General features: G+C 52.1%; 1 protein-coding gene across 2 annotated transcripts in view; it reads left to right on the forward strand.

The window, feature by feature from the left end:
• The first annotated feature begins 5,021 nt into the window (after positions 1–5,021).
• The window catches only part of NDRG3 (NDRG family member 3), a 65,071-nt gene continuing 44,918 nt past the window's right edge, over positions 5,022–25,174 (forward strand). The window contains exon 1 of one of the 2 annotated variants that reach the window (XM_054173423.1): positions 5,022–5,106. The gene's annotated coding sequence lies outside the window, so the exon portion shown is untranslated. The remainder of the gene's footprint in view (positions 5,107–25,174) is intronic. The other variant, XM_054173424.1, reaches the window with a different exon arrangement.

Below are 25,174 nucleotides of genomic sequence, written 5' to 3' on the forward strand. Positions count from 1 at the left end.
CTGAGCAGCACAGGGATGTCTAAGCTTCAGGAGCCCAGGTATGAGCTAGAGCATTTCACCAGCTCCTTATTACCCTGCACCATGCACTTCTTACAGGCTCTCTTCTGTCACTCGTGTTTTAATTCACTGTTTTATACACACTGAGCAGACTTCCAGTACAAAGGTCCAGCCCAAACTACTCTGTCTGCAGTTCATTCTCTATACATATTCCATCAGTTTACTGGGGATCATACACCCAAAAGAAGTAACAAATCCTTCCTGTAGATGATAGACCTGGGATCATAACCATTTCTCTGTGTATCTGGATAGCTTTAACCTGGGTGTTTTGGCTCCTTCCTCAGCCTGCTCTTCTGCATGGAGACAATATCCCAGCTGCCTTGTGAAGATTTTTGGTCTTTATCATCACCCTCATGTTGATTTTTCTGAGGAGAAGATGAGAAGCAGCTGCCATGGGTTATGTGCTCACAGCCCCCATGACAGCGCATGGCAGGCATTCACTAATTTCCTTTAGTACTTACTAGGAAGTGAACAGAGGAATTAAGTGCTGAACATGTAAACATTTGCTGAAGAGCATGCAGGGGGTTGTAACAGAAAGAGGAATTCGATGTGGGCTGGTCCCTGGGCTGGAAGACAAGGAGCCAGCACTGCTCGTGCACACCGAGCACGTGCAGGGCCCAGCTTGGGCAGAAGCAGGGGCTTGGGCTGAACACCAGCAGAAGGGTCCTCCACCTCCCATGAAGCTGCTCTGTGCCTCTCCACCACCCAGCACGCAGGTTTCTGCCTCCAGAAGCAGAGCAGCCAAGCTTGGTACTACAGCTGGTGCCAGCCAGCAGCACTGCCCCACGCAGTGCCCAGGCCATAGCTGGTACCATGGGTGTGGGAAGTGTTCTTCCACATGCCAGTGGAACAAGAGCAGTGCTCTGTTCAACTCTTGTACTCTCATGAAAGCCCCACAAAGACACAAGTGGAGCACTGGCTGTGACAGACAAGGTCTGCAAAGAGCAGCTTTGCAGCCCAGCCTCACAGTGCTCTGCATCACAGGGATGGAGCAGCCTTTTGAGCAGTCAGCTGGAGCCAAGGGCTCCTTTGATACTGGCACACCACGCAGGGAGCTCCCCGGGCGGGAGCAGGACAGTGCTTTGGGAACACATGCCCTGCAATCAGGTCCTCCTGCACAACTCAGCTTGCAGGCTTGCCACTCTCCCCTGTCCCTGGCCTCCCAGTGCAGCAGCCTTCTCCATTCCCAGCCTGTGACAAAGATGAGCAATCGTGACTTCTGCAGGCTGGGAAGGCACTTGAGAAGCACGGGTGGCAGGAAGCCCCTTCCCAGGAGCAGCTGCAGGCTGCCTGCTTCCTGCTGTGCTGTTGCAGAAGCTGCCAGAGGGAGAAGTGTTGGATTTTGAACTCCCTGCAGTACTGGGCCACTCAGAGCAGCCTCCTAGCTCAATGAGATACTCTGATGGGAGGTCTTGTGTTGAAGCTGGTGCTCCTGGCAGACACCCTCCCCTTGGGGAGAGCTGAATGCAGATATGCAGGGAAGAAGTTTTAACTTCTCTGATGGCATTAAAAACCAACAGTATTTGGGAAAATCTGACTTGGATTGGTCAGAAGAGAAGCTGGCAGCAGCAGACTGAATTCTAGCTGCTCTCTTCCAAACAACTTTCCTCTGAATGCAAACACTGAAGGCATTTCATTGCACAAGTGATGGGTGAGGACTGGGTTGGCTTAAGCCAGTTGTGTGACTTTGTAGTGACCAATTCTGCATTTCCATAAAGCTAGGCAAATAATTAATTGAATTGCAAGACAATAGAATTTCAAGATTGTCTTAACATTCTGAACTATAGACCTGGATGTGTAGTAGCTGCTTCACTGCTACTGATCTCCTAGGCTGGCTCAAGCAAGCTGCAGACATTGGCAAGAAAGAACATCCAGCCAAAGCTTACTGAAGGGTTTAGGCTGGCATGAGAAAGCCTAGTTACCCTCTGCTTGTTCAGAAACAGACAACCACCCCTGCTCTCCTGCCATGGAGGCAGCTGGCCCATCCACAGCCCATTCAAGAGCTGCCTCAGCAGCCCCACGGCCTTGGTGCCTTAGCCCAGAGCCACTGCTGTGCCCACACTGACCTGCAGCTGAGTGACTGCAGAAGCATCGAGGAACCCCCAGCTGCCTTCACAGCCAAGCACCTTCTGCCCCTCCATGCCCACCACATGGTTGTTACTGTGCTGGATCCTCCACACAACAGCAGATGATTTCTCATTTCCAGCAGGAGTTCTTTTTATGCCTTCTCTGATAAAACCAGGAAGTGACACTCTCCTGTGTGAGGACTGCAGAAACAAAGACACAGGTCAGCCAAAAACAGGTGGGGAGGAGGTGCTGTCAGCCTCTTTAGTGCCAGTGCTGCTGCCTTTTCCAGGCTTCTGGGCTGCCATACTGGTGAAATAATTCATGTTGACAGTAGCAGGCTCAGCACAGGCACCAGAGACCCAACCCCACCTTCCTGGTCTGGAGAACTACCACAACCATCATGCAGTCTTGTAGCAGGAAGATCCCCTTCCCACCTCTGTTGGGCAGCCAGCCAGCCAATCTCATCTGCAGAATACCCAAGAATTCAAGCAGTGGTACTGACTCTTCCTGCACAGGTCCACACTTCCCCTCTTCCTTCCCCTCCTATTCTTGGTAGCCCAGGTAAGGTATCATGGAGAGCTGGAGTAAGGGCTTGGGAATGTGTAGAGACAAAGCAGACACCACTGGGCAAGTTATTCTTCAAGAGCTTCTATAGGGAAAAGTCTCTACATGAACTTGCCTGATGAGTTAGGCTCTCAACTGAACCTGGGTGTCATCTTTAGGTCTGCTCTGCTCAGCTTTCTTGGATATGATGGCATGGTGCCCCTGCCCCTGCCAGCTCCCCCATCCCTCAGGGAGCAGCCAGCTCTTGCTGCTCTCTTATAGATCACTCACCTTGGAGCCTGTTTTCTTGTTGGCAGTTCCATAAAATGGGAAGGTGTCTGGGCTGAACTAGGAAGCTTATGGGAGAGATGGTCCCCACAGCCCCTAAATGCCAGTGCCTAGCCCTGGCAAAGCCAGGCAATGTATGCTGAAGAGGAATGTGTGTGTGGCAGGGCTGCACCAGCCACAGCTGGCAAATGGAGCCCTGCCTGTCACCATGAGCCTGTAGCACCGTCTGACTCTCTACTGCTGAGCTGACTCTGCCTCCCAGGAAGCAGACTTGACCTGCCGTTCAGCACCATCACCTGCAGTGAGCTGGGCCATTGAGGCAGCTCACACAGATCTGCAGGGTGGTCATCAAAGACTCACTGAGACTGGGCAAAAACTGGCTTCATCCCAACACCAGGGGCCAGAGAAACCACCGAGGTAGAATCACAGAATCACAGAATCAACCAGGTTGGAAAAGACCTTCAAGATCATCAAGTCCAACCTATTACCCACAAAATTCTTTTAGAACCTGTAAGTAGTTACAAAAGACGGAAATAGCATGAACAATTTCCAAATGATACCTTGATCATATTTTACAACCATTATCATGAGGCATGGTGTGGGGTTTGATCTTCAGTTTTGCATAGAAGAGATGCAAGAAAACCAGCAGATTTTGTGAAAAACATCCAGGTGTTTTTACTTTAAAATACAAAAGTACCAGAATACAATCTTAGGGCACTTTAGGTTCATTAAAAATAGTAATTCACCTTGCTACCAACATCTGTGAAGCATCACAAGACCAAAAAGGTGCACTTGTCTGCCTGCCTGACCACAGGGTGGAAGAAATACTGATGGATTGCTGGAGATGACTGACGAGTGGAAAAAGGCAATCAAGAGCCGGTGCTGAGGGAGCTGGCTCAGACACGTGATGGAAGGGCTGAGAATCAGAGGTAAGCAGAGGGGAGCACTAGGCACCCAGTGATGCTGCGTGGGTCTCGGATGCCCCAGTGGCAGTGTGGTCCGCTGCTCTTCCTTCTTCTCTACTGGGAACACACTTGGAAGTGGTTTACCTACAGAACGGCCTCAGCGCTGCCCCCTCCTCCTCTGCTGCTCAGCAGCTCTCTGGAATCAGCGCGCAGCCGGGCAGGGCGCAGCGCCCGGGGGCCGCTGGGTGGCAGCAGACACCACAGCGCGGCCTGGGATCGACGACAGCCACTTTACACGTTCGGGGCAGGGCCCTACCAGAGGTGAGGCGAGAGGCGCCGGGGGTGCCACACTACCCTGCGAACCAAGCGCTTCCACTTGGAACCCTTCCTAGGCAGCAGGAGGCGGAGGACTGTTGCTCCTGCTCGGGGCGCAGCTGAAGCGCTCGGCCTCGGCCGGCCCTCGCTGCCCGCAGGGAGGGAGCGCGGCGCCGAGGCAGCGGATGCGACAGGCGCTAACCGGGACCTCGGGCAGGGCTGCTCACACTTGCCAGAGGCCAGAGCCTCCGGTAGGGCAAGAAACAAGCACGATCGTTTGGCCTACCACGAATTTAGTCATACCTCTAGAGGAAAATAAAGCCAACAAGCAAACCAAGGGCAACCCAGGACAAGTTTCAGCTTCGGAGCTCCCCGAGCCCGCGACTCGCCCGCCTCCGGCCCCGGTAGGCCGGGTTGCAGCTCCCTGTGCTGCGTTGCTGCCCTCATGTCGCTGACGCCGCACACCGCTGACCGGTGTGCAGCCGAGTCTCCGGCGGCCTGGCCGCACCGAGCCGACCGGGAAACCTTGCTCCTGCGCGGAGCCTTCAGGTGATCGCTGTGAGGGTGAGGTGGGCCGCGGGGAGGAGCCGCGCTCGCAGCAGCCGCACACCGCGAGTCCGACAACGGTGGCGCCGTGACGGAACACGGCTGCGCCAGCTGACAGGCACTCGCCTACGAGGTTTGGCGCCTCCTCTCGCCTGGCTGGGCCGCTGTAGGCCGGCAGGGGCTGGGTCGTCAGGACCCAGCGGAGGCAGTGCGGAAGGAACGGCCCCCAAGATGGCGCCCGCCGCGGCCCGCCGCCATCTTGCTTGTAGTCTCGCCCGCCGGCCCCCCGCGCAGGCGCGGCGCAGGCGCAGCGCGCCCCACATGCCGCGGCGCCGGAGCTGCTGAGGTACCTGCCGCGGTACCTGTCGCCGTACCTGTCGCCCAGGTGAGGCCCGCGGCTACCGGGCGCTGCGGTCAGGGGCACTTAGGCGCTTGCCGGCCGCTCGGCAGCAGGTGCCTTAGGGCGGCTCTGCGGGAGCTGGAGCGGCGTGGCGGGCGGGCCGGGGTCAGGGACTGGCAGCAGCTGCAGGCACCGCCTGTCCCGCCGAGCCCTGCGCCCCGCGGCTGCCGCTGCCTGGCCCCGGGGCGCCGCCGTCGCTGGTTGCACTGCAAGGGCTACTGGAGCGGGGCGGGGGCTGTTCGCCGGGCGGGTGCCGCTGGTGCGGCCGCGGAGGCCGGCGGTCGCTGCTGCCTGTGCCCCGCCGAGAGGCCGCCGCTGAGGGCTGGTTCGCGCCGCTCCGCTCCCGTTCGCAGCCGCCGGAGGGAAGTACCGCTCCCTCACGGACCTGGGTATGCAAAATACTCTCTCGTCATACCGGGCTTCGTCGGGAAAAGGAGAAACGCCTGGAAGCTGCCCCTGGTTGTGCTGCGAGGAGGGCTCTCTGCCTGTCGGCACCGGGCTGGAGCGCTGGGCGTCCGCTGGCGCTCGCCTGTGGCTTTGCTCTGGCAGATGTTCTTTAATTCGGTTTGTTTTGTGAATGGGAAAGGGATCGTTTGTTAAAGATGTTTTTATTGACTTGCATCGTCACTTTAGGTCTGTGCCCATTTATTTTTTCCCTATTTAAGTCACAGGCAGCGGTTCAGAACGCCGTAGCAAAGTCAGATGCTTCTGGTGCCTTAAAACCATCATGATGCAGCACGGGCAGGGGAGCCTGACACACGCGGGAGGCTATGTAGCACTGCCGAGGCCTTGCTGAGAGCTGTGGGGAGCACTTGGAGTGTCACATCGTGATTGAGAACCTGGAGTCTTGTCCGGTTTTGAGTTCTGTCAGGTGTGAGGAGTCTTGATCCCGTGTGTGATGAAGTTGTGATGCCGTGTGGTCCTGGCGTGTGAATTGTTATCATTGTCTGTAGCAGAGCGGGGGTGACGTGTGTGTTTTGCTCCAGAGAGCAGGAGAGGTCTGGCAAGTGTCAGGGCGTTGCATATGGGAAACTGAGAAGAGGTTTTGTGCTTGAATGCTGAGGTGATGAGAGGTGGGAGTTACAGGTGGGGAAGAGTTCACTTCTTCCTGTGTCAGGCACACTCACAGCCTCCTGTGTTCAGCTCATAGGACCTGGGGATTGTCCCTTTGGCTTTTGCCATTCTGTGGAAACAAGAGGACGAGTCTTGCAGATCGTGGAGCCTCTCAAACCGTGTTTAGCACCACTGTGACAGTCTGTGGTGAGAAGTGAAAAGGTAATGTAAAGCCTAAGAGCTGAGTTTAAAACTAGTGTGGAGCTTTCCCAGCACAGCAGTTGTCCTGGACCAGTGAAGCAGAGCTTACCAAAGATGTCTCTGACTGAACTTGGTGTAGACTTCTGAAGAAGAAAGGCAGCCACTAGGATTCCTTTGGGTTATTTGCTCTAGGACTAGGATTGTGGAGAGGGCTCAGGCTGGCAACCACTGCTCCAATTTCATGTATGGTTTGGGATTTTGATGCTTGAACTGTGTGGCACATGGGGCATTGAGACTTGTCTTGAGGGCAGAGGCTTAGTGTGGGCCCAGCTTGGTTTGTGTGGACAAGTCCATGAATGCAGAACCTCGAAATGCTATAAAATGAAAATGAAACTGCCAGAAGCAGTGTTGCTGAGGGCTGTACTTACATTCTTAGCTACTCATTTTGTACCTAAGGTTAAAGAGTAACCGAGCAAACCTGTGTAATTTGTGTTTGCCTCGTCTTGGCTCACTGCTGAAATCCTTTGGCGCTTCCGTTCGCAGCTCCTGTTTCACCTTTGCCATCCATAGTGGGTTCTGCCACTGTTAGTTCAAGCAGTTTGTTGGAAAGCGTGGGTGCAGTGGTACCTCTGGATTTCACAGGCTCTGCACTCAACTGCTCCTCGACAGTATTTTGTTAAAGACGTTTCCAGGACAGTTTTCTTAAACATTCCTCTGTGGCATGCTGAAGGCAAATAGAAGAGTAAAGCAGTGAAGTATAGGCACTGTTACAGTAAGAAGCTCAAAGCATTGTGGGGAAAGCAAATCAGCTCTAAAAAGGTTTTTGGGTTTGGTTTTTCGTGTGTAACAGAATAGGGGCTTAGGATTTTAATTATTTAACTGCCATTGTCACCACTCAAAGCTCGGCCACCACTGTCGCTCCCTGGAAGAAGGTGAAGCCAGGCACTGGTTGAGCTCTGTTCTGCAGGCAGTGCTGACACCCTCTCTTATCAGGGTTTATCTTGTGCTCATCATCCGTCAGCTGTGCCTTGGATACAAGTAAACCATTTGTAAGCCTGGTGTTGGACGGTTGCACAGCACTGGGTAAGACTATTTCTGTCTGATTACAGCAGTCTGCTTTAATCCCTGCAGTTAAAGAGAACAGAGAAGTGTTCTGTGCTGCTTCTCTGTAAATGTTGGAGACAACGTTCCTGGCACACCTCTTGATGCGTCCATCTGGCCTCATGTGAATGTTTGTGGTTTGGGAGGGGTAATAAACTGTGGTATTGCTTTTGTCTGGGAATCCTCAGCATTCTGGCCAGATCAGGTCACTTACTGAGCAAAGCAGTTGTAATTTGGCCCAGAATGGAAAGGAGTAGGTGACTGTATTCCTGCTGTGCAAATCAGAGTTGAGAAAAGAATCTCACTTGGTCTTCAGTTCTGTTCCTGTAAATGCTGAGATGGGATTTTAGTATTCTGTTCTGATTGGTCCTTCAGGTTTGGCTGGTCATGTCCCACGGCCTCTGTGACTGGGGTAAGCAAATCAGCACTGTGGGTAGCATGGGAAGGAATAGCTTTGTTTTCCTTGGGCTGTTGTCCTTACCAGGCTTGGATGCAATTCTGTATCTACAACAGGTTTTGGTTGCCATAAGGGTGTTCCTTACTTTGATCAGTACAAATGCAGCAGAGGTTATAACGATGATGCTTAATTGTCAAGTAGCCTTTAGTCAGGTGTAAAGCAGTCTGTCTTTGTTATTACCAGATGGATTAGAAATGTCATCCTGGCCCTTTTTCTGTCATGAGGGTTGGAGCTGTGGCTTTTCTCTGTGTGTTCACAAAAAGGATAAAGGCAGAATGCTGTTACCTTTTCACCTGTATTTTGACGATCAAGCTGTGTGTTCAGTCTCAAACTGACCTCAGGACTCGCTGGCATGCAAAAGGGCTGATCCTATTCGTTGCTCTCTGGTACCACCTCCAGCATTTGCTGGATGTTTTCCTGAGGCAGTTCAGGAAATAAGCAGGACACTAATGCAGCCCCTCTGTGTCCTCATCTTCCCAGACAGCTTTTGCCAGGTAAGCAGGCTGGGTGGGTTCAGAGCAGGGCTGAGCAGTACCTGAGATGATTGATTTTTGCAGTGTAAGAGCAGCCAAAGGGTCAGGTGAAGCCATCTAGCCCGCTGCTCTTTTCTGGCAGTGACCACAAAGAGAAGAGTATAAGGTCAGGGAAAATGATAGGAACCCTTTTCTGACAGCCCTCTTGTCTCTTGTCAGCCAAAGGGTGTCAGGAGGTAGATGTCTGCATTACTTTTGTTAATGGATAATGTATTTTTCCTCTGTGAACATGTCCTTGTCTCCAGTCCATTTAAATGTAGAGCACTGACACATCCCAGGGGAGATCTCCTAGGGCACCAATAATGTTGTAGGTGCCAGCTACCTCTGCCTGGTTCCTTTTGCACTTGACAGCTGCTAGCTTCATTTGTATCTCTTTGCTTTTGTACTGTTTTGAAACAGTGAGCAGCTCCTCTCTGTTTATCTTCTCCGTGCATCTGATAGGTTTATAGGCTTCAGTCATGTCACTGCAGGAATCTCTTGTTTCCAGGCAGTACTCCTCCAGCCTAATTGATTAATTCTCATTATTTGTTTTTTTCAAGCCTTATTTCCTTTTAAAAACTATTTCCCCCTTGCATTATGTCCTCTTGAACCAAAGGAACCAGGCTGCCTCCTGGGCTGAAGCTGCAGACGTTGTGTGGGTTTATGGGGTAGTTTATTTACTAACCATACTGGCTGCTGGTTTGGGTTTTACATGATGCTTTTCTCAGTCTGTCATGGCTCTAGCAAGACTTTGTGGATGTTAATGACTGGCCTGGAGCACATCACCGTGGAATTCAGATCATTTTCCTTTGCACTGCTGCTTTGCTCATACTGCATTTCCTCTGTTGTTTTAGCTCCCCGTGTTCAGTCTCAGGGCTTTTCTTCAGCTAGCCTTTCTCCTTCCCATCAGAGCAGCTTGTGTCCTCAGGAGACTTTCGCCCTGCTCCTCGCCCATTTCCCGGGTTGTTTATGGATGCAGGGTATAGCAGAGCACTGCAGAAGGCTCCCGGCTGTCTCCCGCCCTGGGAAACTCGACCATCTCTGCCTGCCCTCTGCCGTCTGCTTTCAGCTGGCTGTCGGTGCAGGCGAGGGCTCTCCCGTTTGCCCTTTAGCTGCCCAGGCTCAGTTGCTGTCTGAGCATCATCCCCTACTGCGGCCTCCTCACTGCTGTAAGCGCCTGCCCATGGACCCCCTGCTGCTGCCCGTGCCCCCAGCGCTGCCTGCCGTCCCCTCCAGCGCTCCTGTGCAGTGAATGCAGGCTGGAGACAGGGCTGGCTGGAAAGGGACCCAACAGCTCCTCAGCTGGTGCTGCTTTGCTGTTGCTGTGCTGCTGTAGTGTTCAGCGGTGGGTTCCGATGTGTGTTTCCATTAGAATCACTTCAGTCAGGCAAGTGCCTGCTTCTGTGCTGGCTGCTGCTGGTGGAAGTGGTGACCTTCCAGGTTCAGCTGTAGTCTAGACTGAGGGCAGTGCCTCTGGCCCAAGTCTTGCTCTTTTGATTGCAGACTGGCATGGATTTGGTGCTGTAGTGAGAGGAATCTGACTTGGTACAGAAATTGCAGCTGGGTGCTGATCAATTTCCTGACTGCTGCCTGGAGCTTTCCCTGCGCTGAGGCAGGAAGAAGTCTGGTGGTGGGTTAGCATCTGTAGTTCTTGAAACAAGGACAGTGGGTGAGGAGGGGTTTGTCAGTGACCAGGGCTCTAGTATTACTCTTTATCCTGTGCAGGGACTTGATTCTCATTTCCTAGGAACTAATTGCATCATAAATGTTTTTTTAATGCTGTAACTGGAAATTCTCAGATTCTGCTGCTGCTGCCCTTGTGGTGTCCTGTGAGTGGTGGAATTGCTGGGGATTTGTGTACATTTAAGTCTCCAAAATGCAATGGGGATAGGTCCCTGGTGACATTTGTAGTCCCCAAATGAGCTTTTCACATGTGTTCTTGAAAGTTCACCCCCAGAGTCATCAGCTCTGCTGCTGTACATAACAGCAGTGTGCTGGGGGGGGGGGTTAGCTCATCTTTGTGCAAAGCTGAGGTTAGGTGCTTCTGGTTTGAACACTTTCCTTTGGCTGCAGTAAATGTGAGCTGCTTTGCTTGGCCAACAAGCTCGGGGTGGGGGTGAGGGGGTGTCAGCACTGGCAAAGGCAGAGCTTGCTTTGGGCAATAGGTGGCTCTGTGACCTGAACTGCTGTGTTTCCCTCCAGAGCAGGGGGGCCTGCATGTGGGTTTGTGCCTTGTTTTCCAGATGACAGTAGGTGGGGGCTTGGGCTGTGGTCTGCTGTGGTCTGGGGCATCCACAGCAGGGTGCTGGTGAGTGGAGCAGCCGCGCTCAGCCGGCGGAGAGGCGCTGGGAGCTGCTGCGCTGGGCCCTGCCTCTGCCGCTCTGCTCACGCAGCTCATCTGACCTGCTTTGCAGCAAAGAAGTTGTTACAAGTTCAACCTCTTTTCCCCTTCAACTTGGAGGAAGAGGTTACCCAACCCATTTCTTAATTATTTTTCTCTCATTTTACCGTGCAAATGAGCTTTGTCCATTGGCTGGGACAGGCACAGGGCTTGCACATGGATTGGCTCAGCCACAGAGCAGGATTGTACTTTGCTGGAGCTCTCCAAGATGAATGGTTGATTGGAAAAAAGAAACGGTCAATGAGAGAGTGCCTGTGCCCTAAATGTTTTGTCTCCTTGGAGCAGTGGATGGGTGGGAGGCCCAGCAGGTTTGCCATCCCATTCATCTTCAGCTCCTAAGTCATTTGCCAGATCAGCTGGCGGTGGGTGGCCTCTCAGTACTGCCCCTGCAAGGAGAGCATGGTGGTGTAAGATCTTGGTGCATGGGGAGTCTGGGAACACCTTGGAGCAGGGAGCTGAGCTGTGACCACAAGTCTGCTGGCTTCTGTTTGGCAACAAGAACATGGCTTTTAACAGGCACATGCCACTCCTCAGAGCTGTACACAGCATGGTGCCTGTGCAACTGCTGCAGCTGCTCTTACACTGTTGGGAGAAGGAAGAGGCAGGAGTTGTGGGGCAGGCTGTCAGGATGTCTGCTTGCTGAGGCCTTGTGCTCACCTGTGTCCCTCTGCAGATGCTGCCCTGTGGTGTGGCCTCCCTGCCTACCAACACCACGTCTGTCACCTGGTGGTGGTGGGTACCCTGCTCTGTCCTGCTGCTGGGATAATCACAAAGTCACAAACTGCATTGGGCTGGAAGGGACCTGTGGTGGGTAAAAGTTACCTCCAACTAATTTGGAAGAACTATCCCCAAAGTAAATAGCTCAGGCCAGCCCAGCTTGAGATGGGAGCAAATGAAGCTCTTTTTCAGAGCAAACCAAACTCTAGAAATCTGAAATGCAATGAATATGTAGCAAATCTACAACAGATGTACAGGATAGGTTTAGTTACAATTTGAAGCAACACAGAGGCTCCTCAGACCCCCCTGGATGGATCCAGGGAACACATTCACCTCCTCCCCCACTCCCTCCCTCCTTCCCATTACCTCACACAGGAGCCAAACCAGAGATACCCCTGGCAAGGCCATGGTGGGGAGTGAGAGGAAAGCTGCAAGCAGAAGCAGCAGAATAAGAACACAGAGAGAGAGAACTGTTTCTGCCTCTGCCCTGTATCCCATTAGCAAGCCAGGTAATTCTGTAGACCTTAGCATTATTTCCCTCTTACCTCCAATGAGGTTTATTTTTTGGGATAGATTATGAGATTTATTTTACTTCTGGCCTTTGCAGTCAGGATCTAGGCTGAAGTTCCCCCTTCAAACAGTAACAGACCCTCCAAGGGCATCTTGTCCAATGCTTCTGCAGGCATTGGACCTCCACCTAGAGCAGGCTGTCCAGGGCAACATCAAGTCTGATCTTGAATGTCTCCAGGGACAGAGTCTCCTGGGCAGCCTGTGCCAGTGTCTCACCACCCTCACTGTGCAGAACTTCCTCCTGAGGTCCAACCTAAATCTGCCCCACTCCAGTTTCAAACCATTGCCCTCCATCCTATCCCCACAGACCCTTCTGAACAGTCCCTCCCCTGCTTTCCTTTAGGTCCCCTTCAGCTCTTGAAATGCAGCTCTACGGGCTCTCTGGAGCCTCCTCTTCTCCAGGCTGAACAACTCCAATCCAATAGTTATGGTTGGGGGTTCAGCATGGAGTCATCTAGGGCTGTCAGCTGCAGCTTTTCAGCTGCTGGCCCATCATCATGAAGGTTCAACACATCTGTAACATCCAGCCAGAAGGGCTGGAATCCCCCAGCAGGGTGAATGCAAAAGTAGAGAGGAGGCTGGCTGCAGCTCATCTCAGCCTCCAAGAGCAAGTGCAGGCAGTTTGGGGTTTGGAGAGCTCTCTGTTATTTTCACTTGGTTCTTTTTTCAGAAGCATATTGTAAAAACCCCACCAAAAGTGACAAGTGAAGCCTTGATCCCAGGGAGGAGTAGAGTTGGGGTCTGCATGCTGCAGCAGCTCAGCTGTACCCCAGCCTGGGGGGCTTTGCCATAAGCCAGCACAGGTTCTTCGTGCTGAGCAGAAGTGCTGCCCCAGCTGGGTGTCCCCAGGTGTTTGTCACCTCTTGGACACATCCTTTGTGCCTCTCTGCTCCTGGCCTCAGCTGGGGGCCAGCCTCACCAAGCAGAGCTGGGGCGAGTGGGCTGGTGGCAGGGGGTCATGAAGTGTTTCTAACCTTCAAACTCCCAACCCTGCTGCCAGTCGAGTTGCAGTGCTTGTGTGACCTGCTCCCAAAGCTCTCTCACATCTCTTCTGCAGCGAAGGCAAAAGCCATCAGCGCTTCTCCTGTCTACCAGAAGGAAGGAGGGGGTCAGCAGGACTGCCACCCTGGGCTTCCAGAGAGCAGGCTTTGGCCTGTTGTAAACGGCTTGGTTGACAGAGTTCCTTGGGAGGCAGTCCTGGAGGACAAAGAAGCCCAGGAAGGCTGGACAGGCTTCAAGAAGGAAATCCTGGAGACACAAGGAGAGGCCGTCCCCATGTGTCAAAAGATGAGGCAGCAGGGAAGAAAATTGGCTTGGCTGGTTAGAGCGCAAGTGAAACTTGGTGGGCTTGGGAGGAGGGGCAGGCAAGGTGGGAGGACTACAAAGATGCAGAAGTCATGCAGGGAGACAATTAAAAAGGGGCTAAAGCCCAACTAGAACTTGGCTAAGTCTGTGAGAAAATGTTACTATAAATACAGCCACAACAAAAGGAGGGCCAAGGAGAGCCTACATCCTCTACTGGACACAGGGGAACCATGGTGACAAAGAATGAGGCTGAGGGTCTCAACATCTTCTTTACCTCAGTCTTTAAGAGTCAGCTCAGCAGTTCCCTGGGTACCCAGCCCCTGTGCTGGAAGGTGGAGATGGGGAGCAGAATGAGCTCCCATGATCCAAGAAGAAATGGTGAGGGATCTGCTCTGCCACTTACACACATGAGTCTGTGGGGCTGGATGGGATCCACCCAAGGCTGCTGACAGACCTGGTGAGGGTCATCTCAACCCCAAGCCCCATCCATCATCTCTCAGCAGTCCTGGCTGATGGAGCAGCTCCACTTGACTGGAGGTTGAATGTGACACCATTGATAAAGGCCCTAGGGAGCATCCAGGGAACTACAGACCTGGCAGCCTGACTTTGGTGCTAGGGGGGTCACGGAGCAGATCATCTTGAGGACCATCACACAACACATCCAAGACAGTCAGGAGATCAGGCCCAGTCAGGATGGGCTCATGAAGGGCAGGTCCTGCTTGACAGAACCAATCTCCTTCTTTGACAGTGATCTGCATGGTGGGTGAGGGACAGGCTGTGGGTGTCATGTACCTGGGCCTTCTTGTGCCCTTCTTACCAACTCCATTTTGCTGGTTTGGTTTCTTGCTCATGCTTGTGGGACACGAACTGATGCAGTCTGTGTGATGTGTACCCTCGTGTCGTCCTCAGGAGCTCTGCAAAGGCAGAGGAGTGTGGCAGGGACTCCCCAGTTTTGGGTAGCCTGCTGTTCACTGCAGAGGTTTGTTTGCTTCATAGCAACTCCTGTGCCCAGGTATTTCAGCAGCTCTGTGACAGCACAGCAGCAGCAGCCTGGGTGCCAGGGCTGACTGGTGGTGTGTGGGCTAGAGAAGCTTCACCAGTGCAAGGAGCCCGTGGAGCACTTCTGATGATGCCTCAGCCCCGGCAGGGAGGAGTGGCTGCATCGTTATTGTAGGGGGGCTGTCACCACAGCTATGGTGCTGAGAGCTGCCTGAATGCCCTGTGTGTGCTGCCACTCTCAGCAGCACAGAGATCTCTTCAGAAGACTTTGCAGAGCTCACCACTTGGTTCCTCGGGGGAGGAGCCTGGTGCCTGTTCCACATGAACGCATTCTGCTTCTGGCTTTAGGGGTTAGCAAATGAGATTTCCTCCCTGGTCATGTTTTTTCTTGGCACTGCAGTTCCCCTAAAGACCTCTCAGAAGTCTGTCATCCTGCTTTTACTAACCAGAGGGAGCAGAGCTGCTGGAGGACACCCAGGCTCGATGGATGTCAGCAGTGCTGTTGGTGGAGCAGAGGATGCTCTGGAAGGTGGTGTGAGCTGGGTGCTGCTGTGCCTTGCAGCCGGGCTCCTAGCAGCATGCTCAGCCCTGCTGGCAGGCAGTGCTGCTCAGAGCCCAGCTGCTCTGCTCCTCTCTCCTGAGAAGCTGGTTTGGGCTAGGAAGAAAACTTCTGTTTTTTTCCTGCTGTAAGACATGTTTTGGTGAGGTTGCAAAACAAGCAGAAAGAGCTCAGCTTTTCAAATGGTGTGGCACAGCTGGAAGAGGCATTCCCTGAGCAGGAGATCAGGTGGGGGTTTTTGGTCAGTAGTAGGGAGGTAGTGAAGGTTTTTCCTTTGGCCTTGGAGTGCTATGTCCAGCTCAGGGACCCCCAACATAAGAGAGGCATGGACCTGCTGGAGAGGGCCCAGAGAAGGCCACAAAGATGGCTGGAGAACCTCCCCTGTGGGGACAGGCTGAGGGAGCTGGGGCTGTTCAGCCTGGAGAAGAGAAGGTTCCAGGGAGACCTTAGAGCTGCATTTCAAGAGCTGAAGGGGACCTACAGGCAGGCTGGGGAGGGGCTGTTCGGAAGGGTCTGTGGGGATAGGGCCAGGGGCAATGGTTTGAAACTGGAGCAGGGGAGATTTAGGTTGGACCTCAGGAGGGAAGCTCTGCACAGTGAGGGTGGTGAGACACTGGAGCAGGTTGAGGCCCCATCCCTGGAGATATCGAAGATTAGACCTGATGGGCAGCCTACTCTAGGTGGAGGTGTCCCTGCTGCCTGCAGGGGGTTGGACAAGATGCCCTTGGAGGGTCCCTTCCAACCCAATGCCATATGTGAGTCTGAAAAAGAGAACTTCTTCCCCCCCCCAGTTCCCCTCCACCTGGACTTTAATTGCTTCATTCTTCTTGAACAAACCCAGCAGTTTCTTGACAATGAAAGCAATCAAGGAGCCAGGGAAGCCTGTTGGCTGTTTAAAAAGGAAAGGGAAGAGCTAGAATACAGCTCATTGTGTGCTGGGGAACCTTGGGCTGCATTCAGGGTAGAATAGGAATATGAAATGAAGACTTTGCATAAAGGCAGGAGAAATACTGCCAGTACTTCATTTCCATAAAAGAAGAACTGTTTAGGCAGAAATATGATTTAGCCTTTTATACAGGACTCCAGAACAGCAATCTCTCTGCTTGCTCAGAGCTGGTAAGGAGTTGCAGGGGAGAGATGGCTGGAAACACACACGCCCGAAAGCCGAATTCATGACCTGAGCATTAACTGCCTGAACTGAGCAGTGCTGCAACGACAGTAGCTTGCTTTTTCTGTAGTGTGATTCCTTTGATGTGATGCATGAATGTTTGCTCAGATCTCCAGCCTTCAGCTGTCATTCTGGACTGTGAATTGATGGTGAAGCTGACACTTGCGCTGCTATTTTCGTCACGTCTCCACGTTAGAGTGCGCTGCTTGTGTAGGATCCAGCATCGCTCGCCTTGGTGGCCTCAAAATGATCTAAGGGAGTGCAGGCTCAGTATTGTCACAGCTTCCAATGCAGAAAGGCTCAGAGAGTTTAAATCCTGAAATGTTTCTTTTTGTGAAGTCTGAAGTATTTTTATCCTTCATCAATCACTAGACTCAAATTTTCCTTTGTTTTGTTAAGAGAATCCCAGCTCTTCCCTGCAGCAGTAAGTCCAAATTACATCTCAGAGTCTGGAGCCTTAGCTTTTGAGCCTGGTGCTCACCTGGCTGTAAATCAAGGGACTTGTCCCTCACTTTTGGCTGCTGTGTCCTTGCAGCAGGGACTTGTTCCACCCTTCTGGCCCTGTGTCCTTGCTGCACCTTTAGAGTAGCTGCGTGGACAAAGGCAGGGGAAAGCTGCATTCCTGGGGACTGGTTGGCACCTTGGGGCCTCTGAGCTCCCAGTGCAGTAGCAGCTGAAGGAGGATCTCTTTGGTTTCTTGGGGCAAACTGGCAAGGACTGCAGTGACTTCTGCACAGCTGCTAGAAAATCCCATCCTGGTTTTGCCTGGCACCCCTGTACACTCTGCAGTTTTAGGGGACAAGCAGTCACATCTCCAAGAATGGCAGCTGCTGTCTCCTCTCAGCATCTGCCTTAATTCCATTTGGTGATGCCCTCACTGCTGGCCTAGTGAGGAGCTTGGCTGAGCAGTGCTGTGCTGTCTTTCTTCCTCAGGGGCTAGATGAAGAGCAGGAAGTTTTATTACTGATTAAACTGGAAGAGGGCAGATTCAGGCTGGAGATTAGGCCAAATTTTTGACAGTGAAGGTGGGGAGACACTGGAAGAGGTTGCTCAGGGAGGCTGTGGATGTCCCCTCCCTGGAGGTGTTCATGGCCAGGCTGGATGAGGCTGTGAGCAGCCTGGGCTAGTGGGAGGTGTCCCTGCCTATGGCAGGGGGGTTGGAACTGATCTCTAAGGTCCCTTCCAACCCATTCCATGAATCTATGATTGGATAATAAAAGGTAGACTGTAAGCTGTTTTCTATCTGCAGGGCAGTGGTGGGGAGGGTTGGGTCTCTGTTCTATTCCAGTCTGGCTGCAGAGTCATTTCAGGGAAGGTGATCTTGGTGCTCTTACCTCCTTCTTTGTTTTTCCCCTGATTACAGCCTCATTCAAAGGAAAGCCAAGGGTTTATACTCTGCCTGAGGTGAATATTTAACAGGAGGAGAGTTCAGGTGCCCGTGTGCTGGGCTGTAATGGAAAGGGTTGGCCCATTGCACACAAGATTATTCAGAGCTGACCTGGAAGCTCCCAAGGGGCATGGTACTGCCCGGTCCTAGGAAGTGTGGCATAGGGCAGGAGTCCTACAGAAAAACTGGTTATGCTGTGTTAGGCAGGAGGATCTGACAGAGGAAGGAAGCTGATCTCCTCTGACTTGACTGTGTTGAGCAATATCAGTATGAGAAGTGTTACCTGAAAGGCCCAAGAAAACTGAGAACACAGCCTGAAAACAGATCAGGAGGAGCTGCTGGGAAGAACTCAGATCATCACATTGCTTGGGAAAGAAAGGAATGCCTGAGCCTGCAATCCTCCTTCTGAAGCTCTTGGACAAGAGGAGGAGGACTGTAGTGGGTGGACGCTGTTTGCAGCTAGCAAGCACTCGCTCAGTGTCGGTCACACTCCAAGGCAGATGTCCATGAAAGGGCTAAGGAAAAAAACCCAAACAACAAACATTGAGGCCAGCTTGAGAGCAAGGGAAAATAAATTCTATAATAAAAGCCTGTTTTAAACAAAATTCCCATTCCTGGGAGTGGTGGGGGAAGCAGAGTTGTCTGTGCAGGTATGTGTCAGTATCAAGGCACATTTCTACAGGAGGAAGTATAGAGAGTCCAATGGAGCAGTGAAATCTTAGGCATAATCTACTCTGGAGCTCGCTCTCAGCATAATTCTGGCAGATTCCTTGAGTAAAAGAACTGGAAAAGGGAGAGAAAGGTGACAGCAGAGCAAAGGCATGGGGTGAGGAGAGGACTTTGGGACTCTGCACCTTGGAGAGGAGCCAGTTGGAGGGCACAAGAAAGTAATAAAGCTTTCTGAAAGCGTGAGTGGCACAGGAGGTGAGCAAAGATTAACTGGCATTTCTCTGAGCGTGGGGGCTGTTGGGAAGCCAGGCAGAGCTTTCCCTCCAGCTTGGACAGAAAAAGGTTGATTGGAGATTGCCAGAGTCACCCAGAGGCCAAAGGCAGAAAAACAAATGGAGGAGAAGTGACAATATTTGTTTGGTGATTAAAAAAAAAAGAAGTAGTAAATAAGAGTTGAGTTGAGGAAGTGTGGAGGAGCCCTCTGGCACCAGGTGATGAAACAGCCCTTGGAAATCAGTGCAGGGAAGGAGTGCCCCTGGAGAGCAGCCCCTGGGTGTGTGCGGGGAGCACCTCGGGGGTGGCTCTCCATCACAGGGGAAACGTGGAGCTCATACCAGGCACTTTGACCAAATTGTCTGAGTGTGTGGGAAAGCAAAGGGAAGATGGGATGCTGGTGGAAAACTAACAGTGATCAGAGCAGGAAACACTGCACCAGTGCAGGGCTCATCACTCCTGAAGATCCAGGGAAACTGGGAGAGGTCCTGAAAGATGGCCAAGAATGAGCAAAGGTTCCTTGTAGAGTGTGAGTGGATCAAAACTGTTCAGTCTCACACAGATCTCTCTGAAGTGCTCTGATGGCAGCAGCATGGAGCGTGGGTGAAGCCATTGTTTACTGTCCCTCCTGATGGGAAGGGTGAAGGCCACCAAGGGAAAGCAATGGATGGCAGGTTCAAAACAGTGTATGGGAGCAGGACCTCCTCCTTCTCTTTGCCATTGAGGTTTTAATCTGTTGGAACAGTTCCCTGGATTTAGGCTGATTTATTCTGCAGTTAAAGCTTCATCAGATTACTGTTCACAGGGATTTGAAAGCTTAGCTCCAGAGCTCTGTTCAGAAGAGAAATCCCTTTTCAGTGCTGGAGTAGGGATATGAAACCTCAGATCATTTTTCCCTGGACAGAGTGAGTGCAACTTCTCAGTCAAGTGTTGTGGTCAAAAGACCCAGTGAAGGCAGAGGTTAATAGAAAAGGTTGGGTTGGAAGACACCTTAGAGATCATCTGGTTCCAACCCCCTGCCATGGGCAGGGACACCTCCCACCAGCCCAGTTTGCTCAAGGCCTCATCCAGCCTGGCCTTGAACACCTTCAGGGGAGGGGACAGCCACAGCCTCCCAGGGCAACCTGTGCCAGTCTCTCCCCACCCTCACTGTCAAGCATTTCTTCCTCATCTTCAGTCTCAATCTCCTCTCTTCCAGCTCAAAGCCTCCCTCTTCTCCAGGCTGAACAACTCCAACTCCCTCAGCCTGTCCCCACAGGGGGTGTTCTCCAGCCCTCTGATCATCTTTGTGGCCTTCTCTGGGCCCACTCGAGCAGTTCAATGTCTCTCTTGTGTTGAAAGCCTCAGAGCTGGACACAGAGCTCCAGGTGAGGTCTCATGAGAGCAGAGCAGAGGCAGAATCTCCTCCCTTGTGCAGACCAGAGCACAGAGCCTAGCCCTGTGGCTGGTATTTTGGGCTTGTTACTGGTGTGTGAAAGCTTCTGTGACAGCAAGAGCTCATGTGTCCTCTTTGAAAGACAGCTGGGATGGAGGCACACCATTACAGTGCTGTTTGGAAATTGTCTCCCAGGCTTTAGAAAAGGCCAGGCAGAGAAGGTTTTAAGTTGCTGGAGATAGTTTGTGGTCCCAGTGCCCACGTGCTTCTGTTTATGGTTTACCTGTGGTGGTTGTCTTACCCACTCACTGGCAACAGGAATGTCTCATCATTTCAGGCCAATTCAGAGCACCCTGCTGAGCACCACTGGACTGTAAGGAGAGCTCAGTCACTCCAGCTGCTTGGGAGAGTTGTGCTCTGGGCTGTGCTTCACATCTGCTTCTGACCTGGAGAAGGGCTTGCCACAAAAGCCTCTCATTATTGCTGCCAAGCACAAACACAGGCTGGGCAGCCCTGAGCAGGAGGACTTGGGGGCCTTGGTTGATGAGGAGCTCACCATGAGCTGGCAAAGTGCATCTGCAGCCCAGAAAGCAGCCACATGCTGGGCTGCACCCTCAGCAGCGTGGCCAGCAGGACAGACAAGGCAGAGGATTCTGCCCCTCTGCTCTGGTGAGGCCCCACCTGCAGTGCTGTGTCCAGCTCCAGAACCCCCAACATCAAAAGCACATGGAGCTGTTGGAGTGGGTCCAGAGGAGGCTGTGAAGAGGATCAGGAGGCTGGAGAACCTCTCCTGTAAGGACAGGCTGAGGGAGTTGGGGTTGTTTGACCTGGAGAAGAGAAGGCTTCAGGGAGACCTTAGAGCAGCATTCCAGTATCTGAAGGGGACCTAGAGGAAGGCTGGGGAGGGACTGTGAGAAAGCATTCTGCAGTCAGCTGGGTTGTTATTATTTTACCTTTGTGGATGATTCAGAGGAATTGCATCACTGGGGCTCAACAGAGAGCTAATTCTATTATGCTCTTTGGTTGCTCTTAGACCTCTTCAGCATTAACTGAAATTGCTGCGGAGGAAGCTCAAAAGAGAGCCCTCACTTTAGTTCCATGATGGTGGCTTCAACTAAGGATATTCTTTACAATTGGATTTGGCAGCTATTAGTGCCACAGTTCACCTTAATGACATGGGATGGGGAGACCTCAGAGCAGCCTTCCAGTACCTGAAGGGGCTCCAGATTGCTGGGGAGGGACTCTTGACAAGGGCTGGGAGTGCCAGGCTGAGGGACAACGGCTTTGAGCTGAGAGAGAGGAGATTGAGAGTGAGGGTGGGGAGACTGGAATAGGTTACCCAGGGAGGCTGTGGCTGCCTCCTCCCTGGAGGTGTTCAAGGCCAGGCTGGATGAGGCCTTGATGAGCAACCTAGGCTGGTGGGAGGTGTCCCTGCCATGGCTGGAACTGGATGAGCTTTAAGGTCCCTTCCAACCCAACCATGAATCTATGACTGTCCTCCTTTAGAATGTTTTACATCTTTTTTTCATGGTGCCTTCAGAATTCCTGGCTGTGAGCTTGCAGCACTGGAGAGGGGGCAGGTAACTGTATCTGCCCTGTGCCCAAAGGCTAAGGTAATGGAGCCTGGAAAGGGATGGTAAAAAAGTACCATTGGAGTGAATAAAATCAATCCTGAGCTAACTGGGGCTCTCACTGCTGAAGTGACTGCCTCAGCAGCAGTGCCTCTAAACTAAATTGTGTTTCAGGGTTAGTGTGGGAGGAAGGTGTGTGTGATCTCACAGCCAGCACGGAGCAAACCCTGCTGCCTGGGTTTGGTCATGTCTCTCCGAGTGCCTGCTGGCAAGCTCTCCTCTCTTTACAGAAGGTGTTACCAGCAGGCTGTGTTGGGGCCAGGGCTGCTGCTCAAATGCTTGTTGTTTGCTAAGGGCCTTGCACTGAGGAAGTCCTTCTCCAGTGCTGGGTTCTGGAAAGCTGTGGGTGCTGAGAGCTGCTGAATTTGGCCTCTGCAAAGAAGGCTTCTTCGATGTAGCCTCCAGAGTGTGTTCCTTTTGCTTTGTCATATTGGGATGAAAGAGTTTTCTGTGTAGGAAAGGTGAAGATGTTCAGAATTTCTGTGATTGCCAGGGAAGGAGAGGGGCAGCAAACCAGCCTGCATGGGCAAGGCTGCCTGAGCAGGCCCTGTAGGTAAGCTCTGTGCTGAGGATGAGCAGCAGTGCTGCAGAGCACGGGGGAAGCAGCTTCTGCAGCGCCTGGGCTGTGGGTGAAGAGCTGTGTCCTTGGCTGCTGTTCTGCTGTGTCCCACTGGACACATCCTGTGCAGCTCTTTACCTGCTCTTATTCTGGAAAGTTTGAGCTGCTTTTGGAGGCAGGGATCCATTTCTCATTAAACTTGTTGTTTAATGGGACATACTAACATCTGCCCTGGAAAATCTCCCAGGATATGAAGCCCTGCTCTGTCTATGCCTTTAATGTGAAGTGTCTGCCTTGATTCCTGATCATTATTCAGTAGCTTTAGAAAGGGAATATTTAAACAGTGCTGATGTGTGGCTGTGACAGTCACTGCTTCTGGGTTTTCTTTTGGCCTTTCCTGTGCTCTGTGATCGGTTCAGGTTCACAGTCTCCTTGTTTCTACAGATGGCTTCCGCTTCCAACGAGGGAAATTCCCTTTGGATAAAAGGAAGCATTTTGGTGATGAGAGTGGTGTGCAGTCTGGAGTCTGCACCCTTGGGAAAGCCCTGAGCATCTGGATCCAGCTTTGAAATCACTTCTGCTTGGGGAAGGAGGTTGTGCCTGATGACCTCCAGAGATCCTTCCCAGCCTACATTGGTTCTGTGGCTGCATTCGGAGCCCGTACGTGGAAAGCTCCCAGGGGCTCCTGTGCTGTCTTCAGCTGCAGAAGAGGCTGCCAGCAGACTGCTGACAAACTTCTTCTTAGTATTTCTTGCATGAAGAATTCAGTTGAGGTTTCATGCAGTCAGCTTTCCCTTCCACTGGCACATTGGTGTGCTGTGTCTGCCCTGTCCCATGCTGTTTCCAGTGAGTCACAGGGGGAATTGATCTCTTGTGACAGAAAGGGGAAGGGGGAAGGGTTAAGTGTGAAACTTGGGGCTCAGCTTCGTCCAGAACTGGAGTGCTGAGACTGAGTGTCCAGTCCTAAGTGCCCAGTGCTGAGACTAAGTCAGCTGTGCTGAGATCTTGAGCTACTTCAGAAAGAAGTAAAATCTTTATGATTTAACATCCTCAGGGCTTTGTTTACACTGACTTCCTGGCCCAGCTGGAGTGTTCCTGGGGCCATGGATTTCCACTCAAGATAGGGGATGTGAAGCTCTCCTAAGCTTGGGAATGTGTTTGCTGTATCCCAAGTGTATGAAACTGAATTTCAGTGACTAGGAATCACCTTGACTTACACTGCTGTCCCTTAATGGAAACTAATCTTGGAGCTGGTCTGGACTTGGGTTTGGAGGACTTTGGGTGAGGGGAAAAAAGAAAGATTACTTTTACCTGAGGGTTATTGCACGTTCAACATACCTTTGTAAAGCACTGCTCGTGGCATGAGCTGCTTAGGGTCCAGCTGCTTAGGCTCCAGAACTCACTGCATGTCCAGGTCTCCTTCCATGAACTATTAATGTGTTCATGGGGCAGCCTGACAGGCTCACTCGGGCCCCTAAAGCAGCAGAAAGCTGTCCCACCAAAAAAGGCAGCATTAAATCTGCTCACATGGCAGGCAGGCAGGCCAGACACTGCCCAAGGGAGAGCTTGGGGCAGGGCTGTGGGGGGATGGAGGAGCAGAGCAGAGAGCTGGATGGAGCTGGTGTTCCTGAGGGGTGATACTGGAACCTGGAATAAGGTCCTGCAGCAAGGCAGCTTGGATTAGCAAACTCTTTTGTCTCAGTCTGTAGATGCTTTTATCTAACCAGACTGGATTTAGCACATCTTGGAGCTAAGTGCTGGCCCCTGCCTGTCACCCAGCAGCATGGTGAGCACAAACTTTAGCTGCTCCCCCACTCAGCCCAACAGTTACCTGTGTGGTTTCCTACAGTCAGATCTCAAAGCAAGGTCTTTTTCCTCCACAGATTTAGAGAAGAGGTGGCACCCAAGTAGCTGAAGGAGCCTTTCATTAGTGACTTCACTAAGCCAAGTGAAAAGCAGGCCTGAAAACACCAGTGGAGGGGGCAGGAAGCAGATCTGCCTTGCTGTTACATGTCACCATTGACCTGGTGCAAGGGAAGGAATTCCTGGCTGGTGTGGGGAGGGAGTGCAGGAGCATCCCTTTGGCAGCAGCCCACAATTACATTAAATGAATAATGAAATTAGATCCTGAATTGCTTCTTAATTTCCCTCCATCCATTACTGGTTTTAACTGTGTTGATTTGGGTTGCCTCTCCTGTGCTGGCCAGCTGCCTGAGAAGGGACAGAAAATTCAGCCTGACACACAGGGGTGTTTTCTGCTTGGAAGTAAATTCATAGGCTGGCAGTGCTTGAGGGGACAGCAGAACAAGAGCTGTGATGGGTTTGAAGTGATGGCACCCATCCTTGAGAAGAGACTGTCCTTCAGATGGTCAGGATGGGCAATAAGCCAAACTGAAGGAGCTGTCGGGGAAGCTCCAAGCCACACGGGGAAGGGAAAGAGGCATTTAATTGATGAGGAGGAAGGGGAAAATGCCACTTAACAAAAGTGAATGTTAGCAGTTCTTCATGCAGTGCATTCTGAAAGTGTCCATAAAGGCTTGGAGTGTCCCTTTTGCAAGCAAGCTGCAGTGAGAGCAGATTAAAGCAGGGAAATCTGTGCTCATCTCTTCTCTGATGTGTATTTGCTGGGATAAAGCAATCCCCATGGCTGATGGATACCCTGGAATTGAAGATGATATATTGGATCAGCTTTTGCCTGCAAGGATGCTATTTTCTGATCTCCACATCCATTTGTTCAAGTAGAAGTGAGAAGCAAAGTTTGGTTTTGCTGTGTGGAGCTGTGGGTAGAAGGGACTCAGATGTCCAGAGACAGCACAGCACAGGTGTCAACTACCTGACTGTGGTGGGTTGAAATTTTCTCCCTAGGCTGGCACCAGAAGCTGTTGTGTCAGCTGCTGAGGAGCAGGATGTATTTGCTCTTGCTGAGCTTTGCCCAAAGCTGGGATGGTTTCTGTCATGTTAAGCTGCTCACATGCAGGCTGTGCTACCTTGCAGTGGAGGTGTTGAGATGTGACCAAAGGCCTTGGTGCAGTTCCTCCAGTCCTGGCTGTGTGTTAGCACAGCATGGTGCAGGCTGCCCAGCTCTTGGCTGAGTGAACACACAAGGTGGAAGGGAC

This window comes from Dryobates pubescens, chromosome 26 (assembly GCF_014839835.1).
Source record: "Dryobates pubescens isolate bDryPub1 chromosome 26, bDryPub1.pri, whole genome shotgun sequence".
Classification (NCBI taxonomy): domain Eukaryota; kingdom Metazoa; phylum Chordata; class Aves; order Piciformes; family Picidae; genus Dryobates; species Dryobates pubescens.